The 24,184-nt window shown below is 48.2% G+C and overlaps 1 protein-coding gene across 2 annotated transcripts in view; it reads left to right on the forward strand.

The window, feature by feature from the left end:
- The first annotated feature begins 5,742 nt into the window (after window positions 1-5,742).
- Window positions 5,743-24,184, forward strand: part of STON2 (stonin 2) — a 157,008-nt gene continuing 138,566 nt past the window's right edge. For both annotated transcript variants that reach the window (XM_066274851.1, XM_066274852.1), the window contains exon 1: window positions 5,743-5,903. The gene's annotated coding sequence lies outside the window, so the exon portion shown is untranslated. The remainder of the gene's footprint in view (window positions 5,904-24,184) is intronic.

Consider the following 24,184-nt stretch of genomic DNA (forward strand, 5'->3'; position numbering starts at 1 on the left):
CTATGGGGGCTGCAGCTCTTTCTTGTTAAAGTCTGGATTGTTATTTATTCTTTTGGTTTGTTTGTTTGTTTTTCAGTGAGAGGAGAGGAGGCAAAGAAACAGACTCCTGCATGTGTGCTAACTGGGATCCACCCAGCAAGCCCACTAGGGGGCGATGCTCTGCCCATCTAGGGCATTGCTCTTGCTCAGCAAGCAAGCTCTTCATAGCGCCTGAGGCAGAGGCCATGGAGCCATCCTCAGTGCCCAGGGCCAACTTGCTCCAATCAAGCCATGACTGCAGGAGGGGAAGAGAGAGACAGAGAGATAGAGAAGCAAGAGGGGGAGGGGTGGAGAAGCAGATAGGTGCTTCTCCTGGGTGCCCTGACTGGTAATCAAACTAGACTGCTACACCTCGGTCTCTACTTCCGAGCCAACAGCCAGGGCAATGGGGGCTGCAGATCTTTCTTGTTAAAATCAGGATTTTTATTCCTTGTTGTTTTTTTCTTCCTGGTGTTGAGAGGCCCATCTCCCTAAATCTGCCACCAATCTCTTCATCCTGTGAGAGGGAGGACGTCAGCCCCACTGTGAGCTGCGGTTCTGTATTTGTCTGCAAACTGCAGGAGTTTGAAATCATCTCCCTCACTTTCCATCGAAGACACATGTATTGAGGAGTAAAAAGGAGAGGAGGCAGTCTGCGAGAGGGAACCCTGGCCCACAGCAGTGAGCACATGGTGGTTTTATGGGTCACAAAGGAGGGATTTCAGGCAAAGGGAACATGACAGGCAAGGGCACAAACGTGTGGCTCTCTGCACCCTCTTCTTTTTCTTTTTCTTTTTCTTTTTCTTTTTCTTTTTCTTTTTTTTTTTGTATTTTTCCAAAGCTAGAAACGGGGAGAGACAGTCAGACAGACTCCCGCATGCGCCCGACCAGGATCCACCCGGCACGCCCACCAGGGGGCGACGCTCTGCCCACCAGGGGGCGACGCTCTGCCCACCAGGGGGCGATGCTCTGCCCCTCCGGGGCATCGCTCTGTCACGACCAGAGCCACTCTAGCGCCTGGGGCAGAGGCCAAGGAGCCATCCCCAGCGACCGGGCCATCTTTGCTCCAATGGAGCCTCACTGCGGGAGGGGAAGAGAGAGAGAGGAAGGAGAGGGGGAGGGGTGGAGAAGCAGATGGGTGCTTCTCCTGTGTGCCCTGGCCGGGAATCGAACCCGGGACCCCTTGCACGCCAGGCCGACGCTCTACCACTGAGCCAACCGGCCAGGGCCCCCTCTTCTTTTTCTTCCAGTCTCTACACTCCTGGCCCCTTGAAATAACAGCCAGTTGGGGTTTTTAAGAACAAATTTAATTTTTAATTTTAAATGAATTCAAAATAATACCATTAACAGTACTTAACAATTCCCAACACTATGTACCAGGTGCTGTCCTACACACTTGGTGTACATGAACTCATTCATTCCTCACAAGAACCCATTTCAGAGAGGAAGAAACTGAGGCACACAGAGGTTAAGTAACTTGCCAAGGGCCTTACAACAATTAAGTGACAAGTCCAGGACTCAAACCCAGTTCTCCTGGCTCCCAAGTCTGTGATCTTACCCACCTGCTATGTCATCTCTCAAATGTCAGAATCTCCTAACATATCACTGCAGCCTCTGGCAATTTCACTTTGAAAATGTTTTGGGTTTTTTTAATCACTTATTTTTAGTGCAGAGAAGGGCTGAGACCCAGGAGACCTGTAGCTCTGCTGTAATATCTTGTGTAGTAAACTAATAATAATAGGTAATATTATTTATTAAGTACCTGCTACGTGCCAGGGACAGTGCTAAGTTCTTCACAGACATCTCCTCATTCATTGCACACCAAAACCTCTAATATAGGTGTATTTTTATCCCCACTGGCGCTCAGAAGCTGAGCCAGGATCCCACGGCTAGGAGCTGGCAGAGCTGGGTGTCAACTCCAGGGTTCTCTGTCCAGCATCTCCTCCTATGGGGCCTCTTTATCTTGGGATGTCATTTCACTTTCCTGTTCTTTAGTTTTCCTATCTGTCAAATGGAACTAATAAAAACAACTCATTTCTATGTATATATATAATTGTGCTGGTTACGCCTGACTAGGTGGTGGCACAGTGGATAGAGCGTCGACCTGGGACACTGAGAACCCAGATTTAAGACCCTGAGGTCGCAGGCTTGAGTGTGGGCTCACCAGCTTGAGCACAGGGTGGCTGGCTTGAGAGTGGGATCATAGAGATGACCTCATGGTCGCTGGTTTGAGCCCAAGGTCACTGACTTGAGCAAGGGGTCACTGGTTTATCTGGAGCCCCCAGTGAAGGAACATATGAGAAAGCAATCAATGAGCAACTAAAGTGCCACAAATACAAGTTAATGCTTTCCATCTCTCCCTTTCTGTCTCTGTCTTTCTCTCTTGCTAAAAAAAAGAAAATGTGCCTGACCAGGCGGTGGCGCAGTGGATAGAGTGTCGAACTGGGATGCAGAGGACCCAGGTTCAAGACCCCGAGGTCACCAGTTTGAGTGTGGGCTCATCTGGTTTAACCAGAGCTCACCAGCTTGGACCCAAGGTCACTGGCTCAAGCAAGGGGTTACTCAGTCTGCTGAAGGCCCATGGTCAAGGCACATATGAGAAATCAATCAATGAACAACTAAGGTGTCACAAGGAAAAATTGATAATTGATGCTTCTCATCTTTCTCTGTTCCTGTCTGTCTGTCCCTATCTATCCCTCTCTCTGACTCTCTCTCTGTCTCTGTAAAAAACACACACACACAAAAAAAAACACAAAAACAAAAACAACAACAACAACAAAAAACCATGTGCAGGCTACAAAGAATTCTCAGGCGCACGATCTCATCTGAATCTCATAGCCACCTGGTCAAGGTGGAATAACACATCTTCCAACCAGGTCTTCTCTCGGTCCTCATCACTGCCTTCCTAGAATGTGACGTCTTCCGACGTTGGCCATACCCTGGCTGCCACACTCTGCCACCAGTAGGGAGGACCAGAGGGGCGAAAAGGGTGGTCTTACCCACACATAATGTCCATCCCTCACCTACACAGCTGTTGGCTGACCTCAGGAGAGCATGATGTCCTTGATTGGTCAGTGGAAACTGAGGAAGGACATCGACCAGAAGAGCCTGTTGGCATTGTGGAGCACAGGGCTGTAAAGTGCTGGGGGTAATAGGTGTGACCACCCCATGGGTGGGGTGGGGTACCTGCCTGGAGGGCCCACATAAAGTACAGAATTTCTGCCCCACTACACCCAGCGGCTCCCTGCTGTGCGCTTCCGCGAACCTGCCTACCCCTCTCAGCCACACTCGGGAGAATCCTTTGCGTGCCTCCTCATGAGGCTCTAAGCTGCTCCATGAACCTGTCTTTCTTTTTATCCACAAAATATTCATTTTACAACAAATGAATCTTGCTGTAGGGACAGCGCATTACAGGAACACTTAGAAAATCATTAAGTCATTACAGTCTACCAGTGTCAAGTTCAATGTAAGTTCATGGGAGGGCAAGATCAACATGAACTGGGAGGTGTACTGAAGGAACTACGGGCGTTTAAGAGGCTTGAGTTGGGAACAGAAAATCTAAAGAGTCAATATCAGTTTAGCATCTTAGCAAGATTTCCCACTTGGAAGCGTACATGGTGTGTGATAGGGGAGGCTGGAGGGCAGAAGGGAAGGAGCCAAGTCCTCGTAGGGGGTTTCTCATCCCTTCTTTTCAGCATTTTCAAGACCAGCCCTTTGGAATTTGGCTGACATTGCGTGCATATTCATGGAATGGGAGAACCTTGCCTTAAAAACAAAACTAAACACTGTGATGTTGACTGCAGTTCATTAAGAGTTCACAGAAAGGAGAAGGGTGGGAGCAGGGAGATCTTATTGAAGGGTTTCTAGTGGATTCGGGTTTGAGCTGAGCTCTGGGACACAAAGACAGAGACTGTCCCATTCCCTTGTCCTCCAGTAGTCTTTCAAGCTGCCGTTAACATGGCTGTAGTTCCCTAAACCAGCAAAAGCTACACTGCAGGTAGAATAGCCACCATTAGCCACACGTGACGATTTATATACAATTTAAAATTCAGTTCTTTAGTTGCACTAACTACATTTCAAATGCCTAATAGCCACCTGCCTAGTGGCTTCCATATTGGCTCAGATCAAGAACATTCCTATCACCATAGACTCTTAAATGGGACGGTGCAAATCTAAGGAGTAAATCCCCTCTGGAGTGCTGAAGGTGGGAGTATGAGGGGGGACAAGACAACTTTTAACTGGGGTTTTTTTTATAGGTTTTTCTGTTCCTCCACCCTTTCATAATGTTAGCTACTACTTTTTAGGATTTAACCAACATGTCTTTCAGTGATGGTTTTCACACTCTCAGAATGCAGGCTATGTGAATTAAAAAAAAACAACAACAACCAAAAAAACAATTCAGGGTGTTTTTTTTTTTTAACAGTTCACAAAGTTGTGTATACATAACCGCATCTAATTCCAGAGCATCTTCATCACCCCCAGAGGAAACCCCATACCCACCGAACCAGTCATTGTCCATTTCTTTCTTGTCCTAACTCTGGCAACCACCAATCGGCTTTCTGGCTTTATGCACTGAGCTATTCTGGATATCTCATCTCAGTGGAATCACACTATGTGTGGTCTTTCGTGCCTGGCTCCTTTCACTTAGCGTGTTTCCAAGGTTCATCCATATTGCAGCATGTCTCAGAAGGCATTCCTTTTGATGGCTGAATAACATTCCATTGTAAGGAAATACCACTTTTTTTTTTATACATTCATCAGTGGATACTTTTGGATTGTTGGCATTTTTCAACTACTCTGTATAATGCTGCTCTGAACATTTGTGTATAAGTTTTTGTGTGGGCAAAAGTTTTGAATTCTATTGAACATATACCTAGAAGAGGAATTATTGGGTCATATGGTATCTCCATTTTAACTGTGTGCAGAACTGCCAAACTTTTTTCTAAATCAGCTGCACAATGCCATTTTGTATACATTTAAGAAAGAGGTTATCATAATGGGCATCCTTATGACAACTGTTTCCTGAAGTTCTGAATATATGTGAAGCACCTGGAAAAATGCCCAGCAAGTAACACGTGCCATGGAATCGTTAGGGTTATTATTATTATTATTATTATTATTCAGCCACATCTCCCCAACTAGGTTTAAGTTCCTTGTAAATGAAGATACCGTCATCTTTCTCATTCTTAAAGATTTGTTAACGTGATAAGGACCTTGGAAAAGCCTTCTTCCCTTTGCGAGCCCCGGTTGGATCACATAAAGATTGTAAAAGTCTGACCTGAGTCCACAAACGCAACTCGGTACCCACTGTTTACAAGCCACTGCCCTGCGTCCTCCGTTCTTTTTGTAGTCAAAGTATCAAAATGAAGTTAGTCAAAACCCTCTGTAGGGGTTAGTCCGGAGAAGCAATGACACCCACCGTCCAGCATTGGCACGGGAAATGGGAGAGACGCCAAGGCGATCCCCAGTCCCCGCCACCCCATGCTACTCTCCGTGACGCTTTCCGCTCCTCCCCGTGCCTAGACGGCCGGCCCCACTCGGCGCAGAGGCAGGACCGCGGGTTCCACGCCTGGCTCGGAGCCACGCGGACGCCGGGCACCCGGAGTAGGTCCCAGCAGCGCGGGGCGCGTCCCACCCCCGGCTCTAGGCCGCCCAATGAGGACGCGGCTCGGGCGCGCGCTGCAGCCAATCAGGAGCGGCGGGAGCGGCGCCCGGAGTCGCGAGCCTGCAGCGGCGCTGCGATCCGCAGGCAGCGCTGCGAGAGCGGTGCCTCCGGGAGGGTATCCCGGCCAGTCCAGCGAGCTCTGCCGCGTCGACCTTCCGCCGACACTCGGGACCTGCGGACGGCTTCGCGGGTAACCGCGCAAGCTCCGCGCAGACGGAGGGTGAGCGTGCGTGCGAGAGAGGGGCCCCGCAGGTGGAGCGGGCAGAGAGCGGGCAGGGGGCGGGCCGGCCGCGAGGTCCTAGCGCCGGGTGCTGCCAGAGCCCCTCGCTCCCGCCGCGCCTGCTTCGGCCGGAGTCCTGGGAGGCACGACGTTTCCACACGCCGCGGGCATCCAGCAGTGGGAGGAGGGGAGTGAGTCGGTCTAAGGCGGGCGGGGTGTGGGAGGAAGACCCCTGCGACCCCTGTACTCATACCCGGACACTAGTTGCCAACCCGTGTCTTCCCCAAGATCTGGGTCCCCGGACGTGTTCGTTGTCCCAAGAGGGGAGGCGACAACAGGTGTCCCTGGGGACGGTGCCTGGTTCCCCCTACGCCTGAATTCGGGCTTTGGCGTTCCTCCCCACGTTCGGGGTGTCCGGAGGCAGGACCCCGGCCAGGACTCAGGCGCGTTGCCCGCTGGACAGCGCCCAGAGGCGCCGGGGACCGGCGGATCCCGGGTTTGGATGGCGTTTCCTTCGCGCGTTGCCAAGCAATTTTCCGGACACCCGCCTCTGGCAGGGATGAAGAGTTGAAGATGAGACTGTGTTTGCGAGTGAGTGAGTGAGTACAGTGTGTGTGTGTGTGTGTGTGTGTGTGTGTGTGTGTGTGTGCGCGTGTGTGTGTGTGTGTGTGTGTGTGCGCGCGCGCGCCTTTACTGAAAGGAGCTGCCCGAGGGCTGTGAGTGAATCATTAACTGTGGTCTTGGCAGCTGCGGGTCCCTGCCAGTCTCTTTCTCCTTCTCCTTGGCGGGTCCTTCATGCTCTCTGTGCCTCACTTTCCTAATCTGTAAGGTGGCAATAATGATCGCACCCATCTGGTAGCGTTGTTTTGAGGATTAAATGAGGCAAAGCCTGAAAAACACCGAGCACTGCGCCAAATGCTCGATTATTGACGGCTCTGATTATTCCCCATACGGAGTGGCTGGTCTTTTAAAAACTAAGTCAGAGGTGTCTAAACTGGCCATTTGAAGCTCTCAATAGCTTTCTACACTTGAAGGGGAAACATGCTATTAATGTTACTCATGGTATCATTCAAAGGTAATGTATCCCTTTGGGGGTTAAAAAAGAAACAACAACCTGCTTCTTTGGAATGGTGAGAGATAAACGGATTCCAACCAGTGTCTTAGAAAACCTTTGTAAACCCTTGAAAAAAATAGTATGAATGTTGTGTGGAGAGAATATCATGGTACTTTGTTGAATGCTTGTCTTTCATTAGAATGGCTGATTTTGGGGGGTGGACTAAAAGGTTCTTATATTGAATACTTTCTAGCCCTCCCTTAAACAAACAAGTAAAGGAAAGAGAGAGAGAGAGAGAGAGAGAGAACAAAGCCCAACCACACAACAACATGCCAGCAGCTCCTGGAAATCTAAATTGCAGTCCAGTTTCGGCGGTTTTTCAGATGTCTGACCTGGGTGGTCTGGTTCAGGTTTTTGCCACTGTGTCACTTTCCGTTTCTTGTTTAATCTGAAGAGTCAGATAAACATTTGGCGCCATTCGTTTTTCTTTTTTAAACCTGAAATATCAATATGTAGCACACTCTTTTGGAATTCTGAACCTTCTGCTATTTAACCTCCTATCCTGTGACAGACCCACAGACTCTTTCTCAAAGGTTCCTAGGGCCGTGGAAGTGGGAATCTTGTCTTATCACACCGCACTGCCCCACAGCTTGGGGCCTGGGGAAAACAGACAAAATACACCGGTTCTCCTAAAGTCTCCAGGGCCTTTCCCAGGAGATTTAAGAATAAATACATCCACTTAGAGAAAGTGATTATCTTCTCAGGGGGTAGGAAGCCCACTTCCAGATGCAAATCTTTCAACTGTCAAATTAATTCAACAGCCCTTTCAGTTGTTGATAAGGAGACTTTTACTCTTTCTACTAGAGTGGGAGGATCAGAAAGCATTGAATGTGGAGGGAAGGAGGGATGGGGGACTGGGGAAAGACTGCTTAGCTCAGAGCCAGATCTGCACCTGTGAGAATGCTGTCTCTGGGCTGATGGCTGGAAACCCGGACAGGTTTGCTTTTCTGAGCCAGTCTCCCATTCTGTAATGTGAATACGCTTTTTCCTTTCTTTCTTTCTTTCTTTCTTTCTTTCTTTCTTTCTTTCTTTCTTTCTTTCTTTCTTTCTCTCTCCCCCCTCTCTCTTTCTTTCTTTCTTTCTTCTTTCTTTCTTCCTCCCTTCCTCCCTCCCTCCCTTCCTTCCTCCCTCCCTCCCTCCCTCCCTCCCTTCCTCCCTCCCTCCCTTCCTTCCTTCATTCCTTCCTTTCTTTTTCCAGAGGAGTAGTTCTAACGAATGGAAAGCATAGTTCCAGGTCTGCAGCGTCCAGAGACAGCCCTAAAGGTAACAAGCTGGGAAAGAAGAAGGCGTGATTGAGGGCATACCACCTGAACGGAGTGTAGAATGGTGAGCCAGTGTCTTGTGCGGACAGGAGGGAGGGAGGATTGGAAGGAAGGGTAGAGCCGAGGAGAGAAGATGTTCCAGACAGAGAGGATATGGAAGATCAGAGTGCTCTAACAGTCAGTCTAGGCTGGATAAGCACCCCCCCCCCCCTCCAGCCTCAGTGGCTTAGGACAGCCAAGCTTTATGTCTCAGTTATGCTGCATGTCCACTGTAGGTTGGTTGCAGTTCTGCTTCTGATCTGTACCCACTGAGGCTTCAAAAACAGCTTCTCTTTGGGACAATACTGACCTCACTGTTGGGAAAGGGAGAAAAGAAAACATGTCAGGACAAATACCAGAACTCCATGTCTGTCAGAAGTAGCAGCCGTCACTTCAGCTCTAGTGCTGTTGGCCAAAGTAAGTCCCATGGTCCAAGCTGATGTCAGTGGTAAGGGAAAGTATAAACCTCCTGCAGACAGTGTGGTGTGGCCAAGCAGGAGGGAAGGTGCAGGAGGAAGCGGGAAGTGGCCCTGAGGCAGATGATGGGAGGCCTGGGGCACATGTGCCAGCGGCTGGAGCAGCCGCTGAAGGATGTTAAGTTAGGGTTTGACATCAGGTTTTAAGGCTGAGCATATGTCTCTAGGGGCAGTGTGGGGAGGTGGGGAGGGTGGGAGTAAAGGAAAAGGTGATGGGGGCCTGAACTCCCACACCAGCCTCAGGTCTCTCTGTGGGCCGCATGACTTGAGATTGCACTACTAGAAAGTGATTCATATGGCACTTGAGTGGCTTTGTCTTGCTTATGAGTCCTCCCCGACAATGGCAATGCGCATGTCATTCTTTTATAATATCATCTGAAGCAGCAGTTCTCAATCGTGGCCTGTGTGCATCAGAATCCCCTGGTGGGCTTGAGAAAGCACAGCTGTCTGGGCGTCACCCCCTGAGTTCCTGAATCAGGACGTCTGGGATGGGCCTGGGAGTTAGCATTCCTGCTCTGGGGATGCTGATGCCGTTGGTCCAAAGGGCACGCTTTGAGGACCACAGAGCTAAAAAGATAAATTAAGGCACGGTGGAGGGGATGGCCTGAATAGAACAGCCCAGTGGAAGGAGAAACAAGTCTGGAAGGCCACAGCGTCCTCCACGTGGCACATTGCTGAAGGCTGACTCTGGCGACCAGCAGTGGCGTCTATAAGAATGACAGTCTTGCCCGATAGCTCAGTTGGTTGGAGCAACGACCCAAAGCAGCGGAGGTTGCGGGTTCAATCCCTGGTCAGGGCACATAAAGGAACAGCTCAATGTTCCTGTCTCTCTCTCTCTCTCTCCCTCTTCCTCTCTCGCTAAAATCAATAATAAAATAATAAAAATAAATAAAAAAGAGTGACAGTCTCTCCCTAGGTGTAAATTAAGTTGCAAATGCAATTCTCATCATGAGGAAATGCAAAAGGCTCCAGTTCAGAGACTGTGAGCACGAGAAGGGGACAAATGCTGCTTTTATCCCCCCCTTTGTCGTGCTGCCCTGACTCCCCATTCTGTCCCTGGCTCCTGGCCTTGCACTCAAGCCTGTCAGTGCATTCCAGCCCTGACCCCTCACACTTCTTGTCCTCCTCGGTCTAATTTCTGGAGCTGGGTTAGCCCACTGGGTAGACCTTTGACTGAATTTTAAAAAAGTCAGACTGCCTGACCAGGTAGGTGATGGCGCAGTGGATAGAGCATCAGACTGGGATGCCGAGGACCCAGGTTCGAGACCCTGAGGTTGCCAGCTTGAGAGCGGCCTCATCTGGTTTGAGCAAAAGCTCATCAGCTTGGACCCCAGGTCGCTGGCTCGAGCAAAGGGTTACTCGGTCTACTGAAGGCCCGCGGTCAAGGCACATATGAGAAAGCAATCAATGAACAATTAAGGTATCTCAGTGTGCAACGAAAAAGTAATGATTGATTTCTCATCTCTCTGTTCTTGTCTGTCTGTCCCTGTCTATACCTCTCTCTGACTCTCTCTCTCTGTAAAAAAAAAAAAAAAAAAAAAAAGTCAGACCAAGAGATCTCTCACTTTACTTTTACTTGAGATCACCTTCATGAATAAAACATCTGTACCATATGACCATGCAAATCAATTTCAACTCCTCCGGGATAAATAACCCTGTGAGAAACTAAGATTGTCCTTGGTTTGGCTTATACCAATGGGTGGAGCAAGTCGCAGCAATTCTCCTTAACTGTGACTCACCGCTTCTGTAATGAGAGAGCATTCCAAGAATGGACGTTAAGGAGAAAATATGTTGGTGTGTACAACTTGACGCAATAAATAAATATAATGAGTGTTTGTTTTCTTCTTACTGTATTTTTCTCAATCCTGGATGTGGCAAAAGTTTGAACTAGACTAGGAACCAGATAATCAGTGGTATGCCTGCCCAGGAGACATCATGTGAATGCATAAAATACTTTCAAGGTCAACATTATTTTGAGTGCTGGCTAGCAGGTCGCAATATTTGTTTCAAGGTGGGACGAGTGCCAATTGGTCCATTGGGGTGGGGATAGAATATCCTAGAAATTCTACACATGTTAAATTTCTATAAAGGAAGAAATGTCTTGGTGGGCCCAAGCTATAAAATGAAATGTGCGAGTTTTGAAAAAACCCTTTTCCTGATTGAGATTTGATAGAAAAATGACACCTGAAAGGTGTTCTTTGAGACAGGAAAATTCCTTCGGATCCTCCGTACTGCCAGAGGTGGATGAGAAAGCTTGGGACCGCAATCTTTGTCTGGGAGGCCTAAGGCCAACTCTGCTGACCAGAGCTGTCTGTTTCCCTCTCTGGGTAATTTTGCATGATGTTTCCTCTCCTTGGGCAGGCTTGGCCTCAGTGGTACCTCTTCGTGGTCCATTCTGCAGTGAACGGTCATGGTTCCCTCAATCTCAGATCCCCAGGAAGCTTGGCCTAAAATTTCAAAAGATGTAGCAGGTAAAACCTTAGACAGGAGTGAGAGCCAGGGAGGGAAAGGACACTCACACTATCCAGGAGGGATTTAAAATGCTGAACATATTCATTAGAAAGTGTTACAATTCCCTGTTGGATAGTATTTATCTAGCAGTTTGATAGTTAAGAACTATACATACCAAATCACCTGATAAATAGTATCCTCTCTATGTGTTTGTATTGAGTAAATGCTCTCATATCTATTTTTCCATATTGAGCAACTTTAGGAGGGTGACTAGTGCTGTTGCTGTCTTTCTGAAATGCTATGACTTAGAAACAGTTGGCCGGAATTGTATAGACAGATAGTTGAAGGGCAGAATTGAAAACACAAAGTCCCTTGGATTTTTTTCTTTCATTTGGTGTTTACCTTTGTCACGTTAGAAACAGTTGGCCAGAATTGTATAGACAGATAGTTGAAGGGCAGAATTGAAAACACAAAGTCCCTTGGATTTTTTTCTTTCATTTGGTGTTTACCTTTGTCACGCCAACTGGCTCCATAGTAACTGGACTTGTGCTCTGAGGTGGCCTCACTAATAAGCAAGAGATAGTCAGTGTTCTTTGTGAGAGGTAGTCACAATGAGGAGTGTGAAGCTACTTTGCAGTTGTTAATGGCCCATTAAAATCTTTAGAAGATGACTTCATGCAGATGGCATTTGAGTGTCTTCTGGGTGCAAAGTTCTGAGGAAGAGGCTATGAGAAATTCAGAAAAGTATAATGCTTAGTCTTCTGATACGACCTCTAATCTGAGAGAGCAAGAGCATAATATTTATGCAAAATTAGTAGCAGTTAAACAACATGGCCAACAGCAGGCAGATAACCAGAGGGCACATCAGTCACTAAGCTATAGATTCAGAGACGGGGACTCGATCTGCGGTTGTGCCGGTCTGGGAAGGTTCCTGCAGGGGCGGTGGCACCGGACTGGAGCAAAGAGGGGGATCTAGGTGGGGCAAAGGGTCTTAGGGACTGGACCTAGATTTAGTGTGCTCTGGTGGTCAGTAGGCTCCTTCCAGGTCACAGAGTGGACATCGGGAATGAAGGGGTTGGGTCGGAGAGCAGAGGGGAAGTCTGAGCTGCTCAAAGTCTTCTTTTCTTGGCTGCCATCTGACCATCTCATTGGAATATTCTGCCTGCTTGCATCACCTCCTGACAAACGAAGCCATTGGGTGATTCATTAGCAGACGAGTAACACTGGGCTCTAATTTGACCTTCCTCACATGTTTGTTTTATTAATAGGAACACACTTTGGAGCTAAGGATACCAACCCTTTTTTATGAATCTAATCCCATCATAAACTCTGTTAAACTGGCAGGCGGTAGTAGGTTTCTTTCTACTTGCAAAATGACCTGGGAAGGTCAAGAAACTTGTTTAGTCATGCAGGAATCCCGTGGTGCTGGTATGTTCGCCGGGCCCACCTGTCCTGACATTTGGTGGTGTCCAGCTTCAGTAGCTTCGCAAATCTCCCTGGGGAGGGTGGCGTGAGCGTCTAAATTCTAGCGAGGGTTTGCTCCATCTACACTATACTCCATCGAAGCAATCCACTCTGACTCCAGAAGGTCCTTGTTACTTTTGATTTGTGGGTGAGATAATTACATCTTTCCCTTTCAGGCGTAACCCTGGGTCCCCATGAAAGAAGGTACCATCTTAGTGCTGTGGGTCTAGGCAAACACACCATCCGAAACGAAGTGGCGTTCTCAGCACTTTTCACGTCAAATGCCAGTCTAGAAGGGCTATCAGTGGCCTTCAGTCTGCCTGAGCTTTGAAGTGAGACAATAAACCCTACCCGCTTGATAGCATCGCTCTAATGGCTGCCTTCCTTTTGAAGTTAGCTAATTCTTTTTTAAAAAAGTGAGACGTTTTAAATGAAAACATTTTATTTTTCTGCTTTAGGAACTGAATATATGTGTCTGTCTTTCCTGACTTAAGCTTTTACAAGAGAGAAATGATCATGTCATGGTTATGTGGATAAGGCTGGGGGAATCCAGAGGTCGTAGGCGTGTTCAGTTAGACCTTGTCCATTGTGTCTACCCACAGCCATCAATAGTACAGTTTTACTTGGCTATTTTCTTGCTATTGCCAAACATAAAGTATTAATTTTTTCTACATTATTCCTCATCCCTACATTTCCTTGACTTTAAACTCTGAGCAGCTGAAGGGTGTGAAAGATTCTATTATGGAGATGATCACAGTCAGTATTGACCACTACTGTTCATCTGTTTTTACTGTGTCCCAGCTCCTCTGCTAGCAGTTGATACTACAGCATCTCACTTATTTTCCACCTCCGCTCTGTAATTAGCATCTCAGTTTACAAAGGAGACAGACAAACTGGACTTAAATAACTTGTCAAAGGTTGTAGCAGACCTGGGCTTGGAACCCCTCCTTCAGACTCTTCGCTCTGACGGCCGTGCCCCTAGTCACTCCTGGATCGGGGACCAAAAGGAAGGGTGCGCTAAGCGTGAACGGGCTCTGTCCTCACCCACAGAGAGCCCGGTGGAGGGAGAGCGGCCCTTGTTCCTGCAGTCAGTCTCACACCAGCAGGGCTGTGGAAGCGCACTTCTCCCTCTTCCTTACGCTTGCTCTTCCTCAACATTTGTGGCATAAAGTGTCATCTAAAAATGTGGTGAGTTGGAGGTGGGGATCTGTTTGAGGAAACTCAGTGTGCCTCACCACTCGCCATCAGCCTCATTGGCACACGGGGGCTGTGCCATCCGTCATACTCCACGGCCCTGGAGCTCACGGGTTCCGCTGTGGGTCGGTGTTCAGTTCCTGACCCCTGACTGGGCCTTGAGGAGGCAGTTCCAAGGAGACAGAGTCATTTGCTGTCACCTATTAAACTCAGCTGGGTGACTTGTCTGGTCTTAGCACAGTGCTCACCGGGCCAGGAGCGTTGATTTCCTGTCATCTGGTTGCTCCTTTCCTGTCAAGAGGACAGAGAATGTGCATTCACCCTGGCGAGGCACTGGGCAGAGGTGGTCCTGGCCCTAAGAAAGCCAGATAAGACTGTACAGTCCCCTTCTTCACTTCCCGGGGGAAGTGGGTCTGTCTCATGGATGGAGCATGCCGAAGTGACTATTTAACAGCATGGACTTGGGAGCCAAACTCTCTGAGTTTAAATTTTGTGGTCTGGGGCTTTATTTAACCTCCCTGTGCCTCGGTTTCTTTATCTAAATAAATGGGATAATAATAGTACCTACATCATAGAGATCTTATGAGGTATTCAATTAAATAAGTTGTAAAGCACTATGAAATCAATGTGTGGGAGATAGAGATGCTGTATAGTGTTTATCTAATAGTACATAAAAATAAAGTGGGCCTGACCAGGTGGTGGCACAGTGGATAGAGCGTCGGACTGGGATGCAGAGGACCCAGGTTCGAGACCCTGAGGTCTCCAGCTTGAGCGCGGGCTCATCTGGTTTGAGCAAAGCTCACCAGCTTGGACCCAAGGTCACTGGCTTGAGCAAGGGGTTACTTGGTCTGCTGTAGCCCCACGGTCAAGGCACATATGAGAAAGCAATCAATGAACAACTAAGGTGTCGCAACAAAAAACTGATGATTGATGCTTCTCATCTCTCTCCGTTCCTGTGTGTCTGTCCCTATCTATCCCTCTCTCTGACTCACTCTCTGTCTCTGTAAAAATAAGATAAAATAAAATAAAGTGCTAGGTGAACATCATGGTTTGTAGGTAGACAGTGGTATGGCAGGTGAAGCTCACCTAATTACTGCCATAAATGCACTCATGATGACTTACATGCAAATGGGATCTTACTAACTCTCTGAGGGGAATCTACCATTTTATTTTATTTATTTTAATTTTCCAATTACAGTTGATATTCAATATTATATTACTTGCAGGTGTGCAGCATAGTGATTAGACATTTATATAAGTCACAAAGTGTTCCCCCCGATAAGCCTAGCACCCACCTGGCACCATACATACTTGTTGCAGTGTTAGGGAACTTGTCATTTTACAGAATCATATGAGAAACTGCCTTTTTGTAAAATGCACATGAGAGAAACAGTTAAGAGGAAGGGAAGTCCAGGGTGACTTGATATTTTTGACCAGGGCTACTGGAAGGAGTGAGCTGCCATCATCTCAGATGGGGAAGACTTCTGGCGGAGTGGTGTTGGGGGGAGGGAGAGGAGTAGTTCAAGTTTGGATGTGTTAAGTTTGAGAGGCCTATTAGCTGTCGAAGCGAGGGTGCAGGCAGCCATGGAGTCAGATGAGAAATCAGGGCTAGAAACATCCACACAGTGACCATATCTGTAGAAGTGGTCTATAGCCATGAAGCAATGAAAGTAGAAAGAGAAGGGGAGGAGTCCTGGGCCCGAACCAGGGGGCATCCCAGCTCCAGTGGGAAAGTCAAGCCAGTTCTGGTTTGTTCTCGCCTCGCTTCGCCAGTGTTAAATGGACGGTGGATATGTTCATGCTGATTTTTGGGTAGTTTATCGCTTGAGCTCTGTGATGTTTAGGCTTCAGTCAAGAGGCTAGGGTCAGACACCACTTGACCTCTTTCTAGCTCTGTGTCCTTGGACAAGCTGCTTACTCTCTGAGACTCGGTTCACTTATTTTGAGATGGGAACTGGTAGTAAAAGTGCCCATTTCAGAGGTTAGAGGGGTCAGTGAGTGAGTGCAGTTGTATTAATGATGGGAAGTTGTTCTTCTTTTATCACTGCAGAATTCTCAGAGCTCATGCCAGTGTGTGAGAAGTAAAGAGCGGTGATTGCTCACACATTTTCAAGCGCTTTGAGTTTTCCCTGAACTGGAAACCACAGTTTAATTCAGCCCATATTGCTACTATTTTCCTTCTCTTTATTAAAAATAAAGACAGAGGTCAAGGAGATACTGTAATAAATTCCACACACATGTGCCAGCCACTTATGCTTCCTTTATAATTGAAACACAGCCGACCTGACCAGTGGTGACGCAGTGGATAGGGCCTCGGCCTGGGATGCTGAGGACCCAGGTTCAAAACCCCAGGGTCGCTGCTTGAGCATGGGCTCATCCAACTTGAGCACGGGCTCACCGGCTTCCAGGGTCGCTGCTTGAGCATGGGCTCATCCAACTTGAGCACGGGCTCACCGGCTTGAGCGTGGGGGTCGCTGGCTTGAGCCCAAGGTCGCTGGCTTGAGCAAGGAGTCACTAGCTTAGCTGTAGCCTCCCCCCTCCCATGCCCCCCCATCAAGGCACATATGAGAAAGCAATCAATAAACAACTAAGGTGTCACAACTATGAGTTGATGCTTCTCTTTTCTCTCCTTTCCTGTCTTTCTCTCTCTCAAAAAAAGAAAGAAAGAGAGAGAGAGAGAGAGAGAAAGAAAGAAAGAAAAGAAAAACATGATATCCAGAGATCAGATCTGGCCACCTGTGGCAATTACTACATGAGCACTAGATGCACAAGCATTCAGAGACCTGAAAACTGAAATGTAGAAAAGATGAACACTCCTGGCGATGACTGTCTCGGTGTTTGTACACCACGATGAGCCAGGTGTTAAGGTCCTCACTCTTTTCTAATAAACAGATCCTCCTCCGCTGCTTTCAATTCAAGTTGTACACTTGGTTGGAAAACGCATCTAAGACACTTAGTTTCACTTAGCAAATAATACGATTCTGAATCTTTTTTTTTTTTTTAAGTTTCTCTCTGAAAGTTAAAAGAAGAATCTGGAGATAGGTGACTCGAATTCTGGTCTTGTGTCTCAATTCTATAATTAGCATGTGTGCCGTGTTTGCATTTATGGTTTATGTGCCTTGAATTTGTGGCTTTTCTGTTTTTGCAAGAGTTACTGTCAGGGAGACGTCTACCAGGAGAAACCCTACTATTAGCGGTGGCGGCACCAAACCCATGTAGCGAACGGTGTGGTCGGTTTCTCAATCCTTACCAGAATTTCTGAGGAGCCTCTCCAGATGGAGGTGGGTGGGGTGAGGGCGAAAGAAAACATTAGAAATACCCAGGCAGACGAATGAATCGGGAAGGGCTTCCAGTGCACTTCTTTCTGGCCTTTCAGGTTGAGGAAGTGGAGAGAATCGGCCGAGACTGTGGGAAATTTCCACCAACTGGGAAAAACAATAGAATAAATAGTTCTTAGCCACGAGGTGAGGGCCCAGGGAGTCACAAGGCCAAAGGATCCTGTCCCATTTGTCTGTGGTGACAGCCTACCCCCCCCAAAGGAACGCGTCACCCTTAAACAATAGAAATGTCCCTGGGAAGCTGAAAAGGTACATGCAAAGGGAATTTTTAGAAATCAGATTGTTTCCAAAGTACACCAGTGGTTATACTTTTCTGTATTTTCCAAATTTCCCTTAGAGCATATATCTTTTATAATTTGAGTAAACATATATATATATATATGTTATATATATATATATAAATAAATTTAAAAGAAGGAAGTACACAAGCAGCGTGGAGATGGGTGAATTGTCACCATTTAAAGACACTGAGTTGCCCTGGCCGGTTAGCTCAGAGGTAGAGCGTCGGCCTGGCGTGTGGGGGACCCGGGTTCAATTCCCGGCCAGGGCACACAGGAGAAGCGCCCATTTGCTTCTCCACCCCCCCCTTCCTCTCTGTCTCTCTCTTCCCCTCCCGCAGCCAAGGCTCCATTGGAGCAAAGATGGCCCCGGGCGCTGGGGATGGCTCCTTGGCCTCTGCCCCAGGCGCTAGAGTGGCTCTGGTCTGGCAGAGCGACGCCCCGGAGGGGCAGAGCATCCCCCCCTGGTGGGCAGAGCGTTGCCCCTGGTGGGCGTGCCGGGTGGATCCCGGTCAGGCACATGCGGGAGTCTGTCTGACTGTCTCTCCCCGTTTCCAGCTTCAGAAAAATACAAAAATAAATAAATAAATAAAGACACTGAGTTGCTCACATTTTTTTGTTACATGAAGACTATTTTGTCCTAGGCGTCGTAACACTTCCTAGCATATCTGCTTTCTAAATTTACAACCTAAAGAAGTACCCACTGTCAACAGTGCCTGTCATCCATCAAAACCCAAGACCCCGCTCTGCGAGCCAGAGCCAGCCCTCAGTTAGCACGTACTTATTGGACTCTCGCGCTGTGCCAAGCCCACCCAGTGCGTCCCTCTTCCTGGCCCCTGGCCCTGGCAGTTGGAGACACCCACGTGTCCTGTCTCAGTCGGCAGACACGAACTCGGGATGTGTCTTGTTTGGAGGGGCCTGCTTGGCGAGGATAACGTTGGGATCAGCTGGGTTCCGCTCCAGCCGCAGCCCTGAGGTGCCCTGTGGCGTTCTGGTGTGTGGCTGGGTTGTTTTGGTTTTATGCTTGTGTGTCTGTTTTGTTGGGGGAGGAGAGTGGGGTGGGATTCTCAGAAAGGGGAAGGCGATATCCTGTGCGTTACTGAAAGCGGAAATAAGGAATTATCAGTTCAGGGTCAGTAGAAGCCGCAGTGCCTGGCTTCCTTCTGCACTGCTCCTTTGGGATGATTCTGTTTTGTTTTGAAAGATCTGAAAGTGACATGAGCTAGATAAATTGTTCTAGGGTGGAGCTTTAAACTGGGAGTCCAGAGATCGCCTGGGGATTCGTGAGGAGATGTTGGGAAAGGCATCTGTGAGGCACCGAGAATTATTATGAATAATCTTTTCCCAGAGACCAGGGTCTTTGGCTTAAATTGTATCTCAAAGGAAGCCAGAGATGTGTACATTTTAAAATAAGATTAAGAACCAGCTCTAGGGGGAGGGGTTCAAGTCTGAGTTGTGCATCTTGGCCTGGGCCCTAACTAGAGAACTCTTCCTGATGGATGGCGTGTGGTGTAGTGGAAGCATCAGTGTGAAGGTAGAACATCTTGGGGGCAGCCTCAGGTGGCCCGTGCTGCAGAAGGATGGAGCCAGTTTCAGTTCCTCGAGAGCCGGGCATGCAGAGATGCACAGCCCCTGTGCTCTGTCTGTTGCGTCCTTTCTCTCTCTCGTCCTTCTGCTGAGCCCTTCAACTCTGTGGTACCTGCCGAGTTCACCATCGAACTGAACACTCGTATCTCTTTTACCCGGTCTTCCTCTGGGTTCTAAGCAAGCCAGGTTGCTTCTCCCCGCAATGGGAGGTTCGATTGGGCCCAGGCCTCCACAGTAATGACAAGAGAAGGCTTTTAAACGGAACTTCTGAGTGTCCGTTGATCCTGTGCCCGACACGTTAATGACCTTCCCACACTTGGTTCTTCTCTCTCCTCATGGGATATACTCTCCCTGGGTCACCTGACCCAAATGCACGCCTACTAATACCTGTCAGTCCGTATTAGCAACACTTGTCTCTCTTCTTCTGAGCTCTTTCCCTAGAGGCCCCCGTAGACATCTCGCACGGGCCCATCGAACACTCGGGGTCTGAAACGGAGCTCATCGTATCCCTACCACCCCTCAACCATTCTTCCCCTTGAAGTCCTTATCGTGGTGAACGGCATTAAAATCTATCTCGTTTTCCAAGGATCTTTTTCATCCACCCATGACATCACTACTCCCGCACTAGAAACGAGCCCCAAATGCACTTTATCCCCAGTCTTGATGATTTTAACATCTTAAATGGCTCCTTTAAAAATCCCTAAAAAATCCTTCCTCTTTATCCCTGGGGTGTCTTGTGATGCCTGACGACCGTATTTACTAGCTGGTCTCCCCACCTTCCAGTCCCTTTCCTCATTGCTTCCAGAATGATCTTTCTAAAATACATGTTATTTTCTCATCTAAAATTGCTTAATCGATCTCCTTATCCTTAATGATGTCTTAATGACAACACTCCACCTCCTTGACAGGTCCCGTCTAACCTGACTCCTAACTTTCCCAGCCTCCTGTCTGACTGCGGCCCTTCTGGCTCATTGCTGCCGTCACACTGAATTACCTGTAGTTTGTCCATTCATCTAGTCTTTGCACGAACATTCAGAATTTGTCACAGCTGTTTTACTTGGGGGCTTTATAAAAAAGCTATTACACTTCAAGCTTCTCGGTCACGCGCAAAACAGGCGTCCCTTTCTCCTCCTCCATTCTTACCCCTAACCCTGTGTCTCAGGCCGTCCGCAAACCTGGACCTTGCTTCTTAGCCCCATCCTCCCTTTTCACTGTGCCTTACTTTTATTTCTCGACCCCACTCCATCTTCGATACACGCTCCAGTGGTTGGGGTCAGTGACAGGTGATGTTCAGGAATCTGGGGGTGGCTGTAAGAGTCAGGGATGTCTGTTTTATATGCATTTTTTTTGGTAAGAAACAGTGGCTTTTCATGTTAACGCAACTATTTAAACATGGCTAAGTAAAATGACACTCTCTAAGTGACTCTATTTGTTGTCCTGTTTTGTTCCTGTAAATGTCATACTGCTAGCGTAGAATGTCCTTTTTCCCTATTCCCAACTAATTTCTGTTTATCTTTTAAAGTTCCTGCCCAGCTATCGCCTTCCCTGACCCCAAGATGGGGCCAGGTGTCAGTCCTCTGTGGGCTCAGGGCTCTGCTGGCTTCTCTCCGGGTAGCCCCGGTCACGGCTCTGCTGGCTTCTCTCCAGGTAGCCCCGGTCACAGATCTGCTGGCTTCTCTCGGGGTAACCCCGGTCACGGCTCTGCTGGCTTCTCTCGGGGTAGCCCCGGTCACGGCTCTGCTGGCTTCTCTCCGGGTAGCCCCGGTCACGGCTCTGCTGGCTTCTCTCCGGGTAGCCCCGGTCACGCTGTCCGTGACTGTCTGCTTGTCTGCTCGTCCCTCTCCAAGGCTGGGTCTGGGTCTCTGTCCTCTCTCTGTTCCTAGAACTTCACTAGAACATGCCTCACTGAACATGCATTATGTTCAATAAATGCAGGATAAAAAAGCTTTTATTGAAGTGTGTTTACTTGCTAGGTACTTTATTTTGTTGGAGAACGTGTGAAAACGACATAGAGTTTTTTTTTTCTTTTTTCTTTTTTTTTAAAATTTATTTATTCATTTTAGAGGAAAGGGAGACAGAGAGAGGAGAGACAGAGAGAGAGAAGGGGGGAGGAGCTGGAAGCATCAACTCCCACATGTGCCTTGACCAGGCAAGCCCAGGGTTTCAAACCGGCGACCTCAGCATTTCCAGGTTGACGCTTTATCCATTGCGCCACCACAGGCCAGGCACGACATAGGGTTTGAGACAATTAAGTCTATTTCCCCTCTCTTAGGTATTTTTTTAAAACATATTTGCAAGTGAGTGTGTATATCCCAAATTAATAAATTTGTGGACACGAAAGCTAAAGGTTTTGCAGTTTTGCTGTGGTCATTCAGAGAATTTGGGGCAGGGAGGATCCCAGGAAGTAGCCTCTTGCCCCTCCTCTGAGGTGAGTAGCAGTTTGTGCCAGGTAAATAGAACAGTCCTTCCTCCATAGAAGCTGGAATCAGGATTAACACTGTGTGCGCTGGTCATTTTTGGCCTTCTTTTACAAAACGGTACTAATACTCATTAAATTTTAAACCCTTGCGATCGAGTTTCCAGTTTAGCTGCTTTACTCTGTTGCACAAACGCACGTTGCTTTCCTTCTGTATGGCTGGCCCTGACCTTTGGCACTACCTTGAGAAAGGGCACAGACATCCCTTAGGAACTAACACTCCAGTTAACGTTCTTAGGGATCAGCACTGACCATCCAAGCCCCCATAGTGCTTGCTGTGGCATGGAAGTCTAGAGAAAGCCACCTTGGACATTCTCTCTTGCTTTCATGACCCTGGAGGCCTCAGGTTTTTCTCTGTGTCTCTAATTCTCTGGCTGTCACTTTGTCCCTTTTTCCTTCTCACCAACCCTTTTCCGCTGTGGGCGTGCTCCAAGAGTCAGCCAGAATCTATTCATTCTCTTGGCTTCGTATATCATTTTTCTTTTAACATGACACGAAAATCCAACTTTACCTCTAATCAGACTCCACATCTACATATTGTACATCCACCCTCTTTTTCACAATCCTTGAATCTCAGCATTTCCCAAATTAAAATGCACGTATCACCACTTCCAATTAATTCCACACTCCTGGTTTCCTTAGGATGTTTGCTGGGGCCTTCTCTGCCCTCTCTCCAGCTCCCATTCTCCTGCTTACCCACGCTTCTCCTGCTTACTCATGCTTCTGCTTACCCACGCTTCTCCTGCTTACCCACGCTTCTCCTGCTCACCCACGCTTCTCCTGCTCACCCTCGCTTCTCCTACTCACCCACGTTTCTCCTGCTCACCCACGCTTCTCCTACTCACCCACGCTTCTCCTGCTCACCCTCGCTTCTCCTGCTCACCCTCGCTTCTCCTGCTCACCCACGCTTCTCCTGCTTACCCCCACTTCCTTGCTGTTTCCCATCACCTTGTATCTCTTATTCTGCTGAGTGAAGAACAAGCTCAAGGCTTCTTATGGCCATGGGCAGGTGCTTTCATCTTCTTCCCCAGTCAAGGTTTTTTCCTGAACATCCGCCATTCTTCTGCCTTTCCCTGAGTGTGGACGGTGGGGTGGGAAAGCGTGTGTTGTGGGGCTGCTGGATTGCACAGCCCCAGTGGCAGCGTTCAGGAGGGGCACATTCCCATTCCGTCGGGTGTGAGTGGCGCCCCCTGGAGTTGTGCAGCGCAGTGCTGTGGGAGTGTAGGCTGCGAGGGGATGGACTGTTGGTGAGAGCTTCTCAGAGGGAGGGGCACAGAAGACTGGAGTGGCAGGGAGAGTTAAGGGGAGTTGGCAGTTCGACCCAGGAGGGAAGTTTTATTTCTTTGAAAGAAGGAAGGATGCGGAAATAGTTTTTCTCTTCATCATCTACCTGGGAGAGTAGAGCTCTGTTTTCCAGACAAATCTGCACTGAGCTCACTTTATAGTAGAGCCACCCACCAAGAGTGAGCCCTGTGGCCCTGAGCTCTGTTTTCCTCTAATCCTTGCTGTTCTTGATATAGAGAACATTGGCACAAACTTCTAAAACGAGGTTTCTTGTTCGTGCTGCTGTACCGATAAACTGGGATCATTGCAGACTGTCTTGTCACAATTGGACTCCTATAGATACAGTTTCCAAATGACCTAAAGAGATCGGTGACAACACTCGTCACACTGCTGCCCACCACTTACTGAAACAGTGCAGATGACTTGGATACATCAGCAGTGGACACCTCGGCCGGTGTCTAGAGCAGGGATGTCCGCTGTGCAGGGACCCTCAGGCACCAGCTGCCTTCAGCTGCACTGGCTCTGTACGCACTGCCCGGACACCGCTCACACGGATGACCATGCAGATGGGGTCCCAGAGTGGTCCACCGTGGAGTCCCGGCCTCTAGTGCCTCCTCTCACAGGCATTTCCAAGCCCACTGGTGCCTGGAATCCAGTCGGCCAGGCTGTTTCCTGCCTCAGGCTGAAGCTCACACTACTACTTCCTGTTTTCGCCGAATTTCTAAGCTCTCCCCCTTTCTTCCACTTTCACTTCCTGAATGCCATGACCACAGGAATTAAATCAGCAAGTTCTTGCCTTGTTTCTTGACCAGGCTGACTCCCACTCATCCTTTTTTAGTAGAAATAATACTGTTGATGGATAGCATTAATGGAGTACTTATTCACCATGCTAAAAGTCTTAATGTAGCATTTTTCTCATCCTCACAGGAATCTCTGAAACTATTAGGTGAGATTCAGGTTTGGAGGGTTTAAGAGACATTTCCATAATCACAGTTAACAGTGGTGATGGCCAAGGCCGGGTAACTCAGAGCATCGTCCTGATACACTGAGGGTCCAGGTTCAATCCCTGGTCAGGGCACGTACAAGAATCAACCAGTGAATGCATAAATAAACGGAACAACAAATCAATGGTTCTTCTCTCTCTCTCTCGCCCTCTCTTTCTCTACAATCAGTAAAAATAAAATTGAAGAAAAAAATAAAAAACAATGGGGAGGGACTTGGGCTGCCTGGCTGCGGGCTTGGTGCTCTGAATCAGTGTGCTGTTCATCACCCTAAGAGCCGGTCAGGTATAGCTTCTACCAGGAAGCCCCGTTAGGCT

The sequence above is a fragment of the Saccopteryx bilineata genome, chromosome 4, assembly GCF_036850765.1.
Source record: "Saccopteryx bilineata isolate mSacBil1 chromosome 4, mSacBil1_pri_phased_curated, whole genome shotgun sequence".
NCBI classification, from domain to species: Eukaryota; Metazoa; Chordata; class Mammalia; order Chiroptera; family Emballonuridae; genus Saccopteryx; species Saccopteryx bilineata.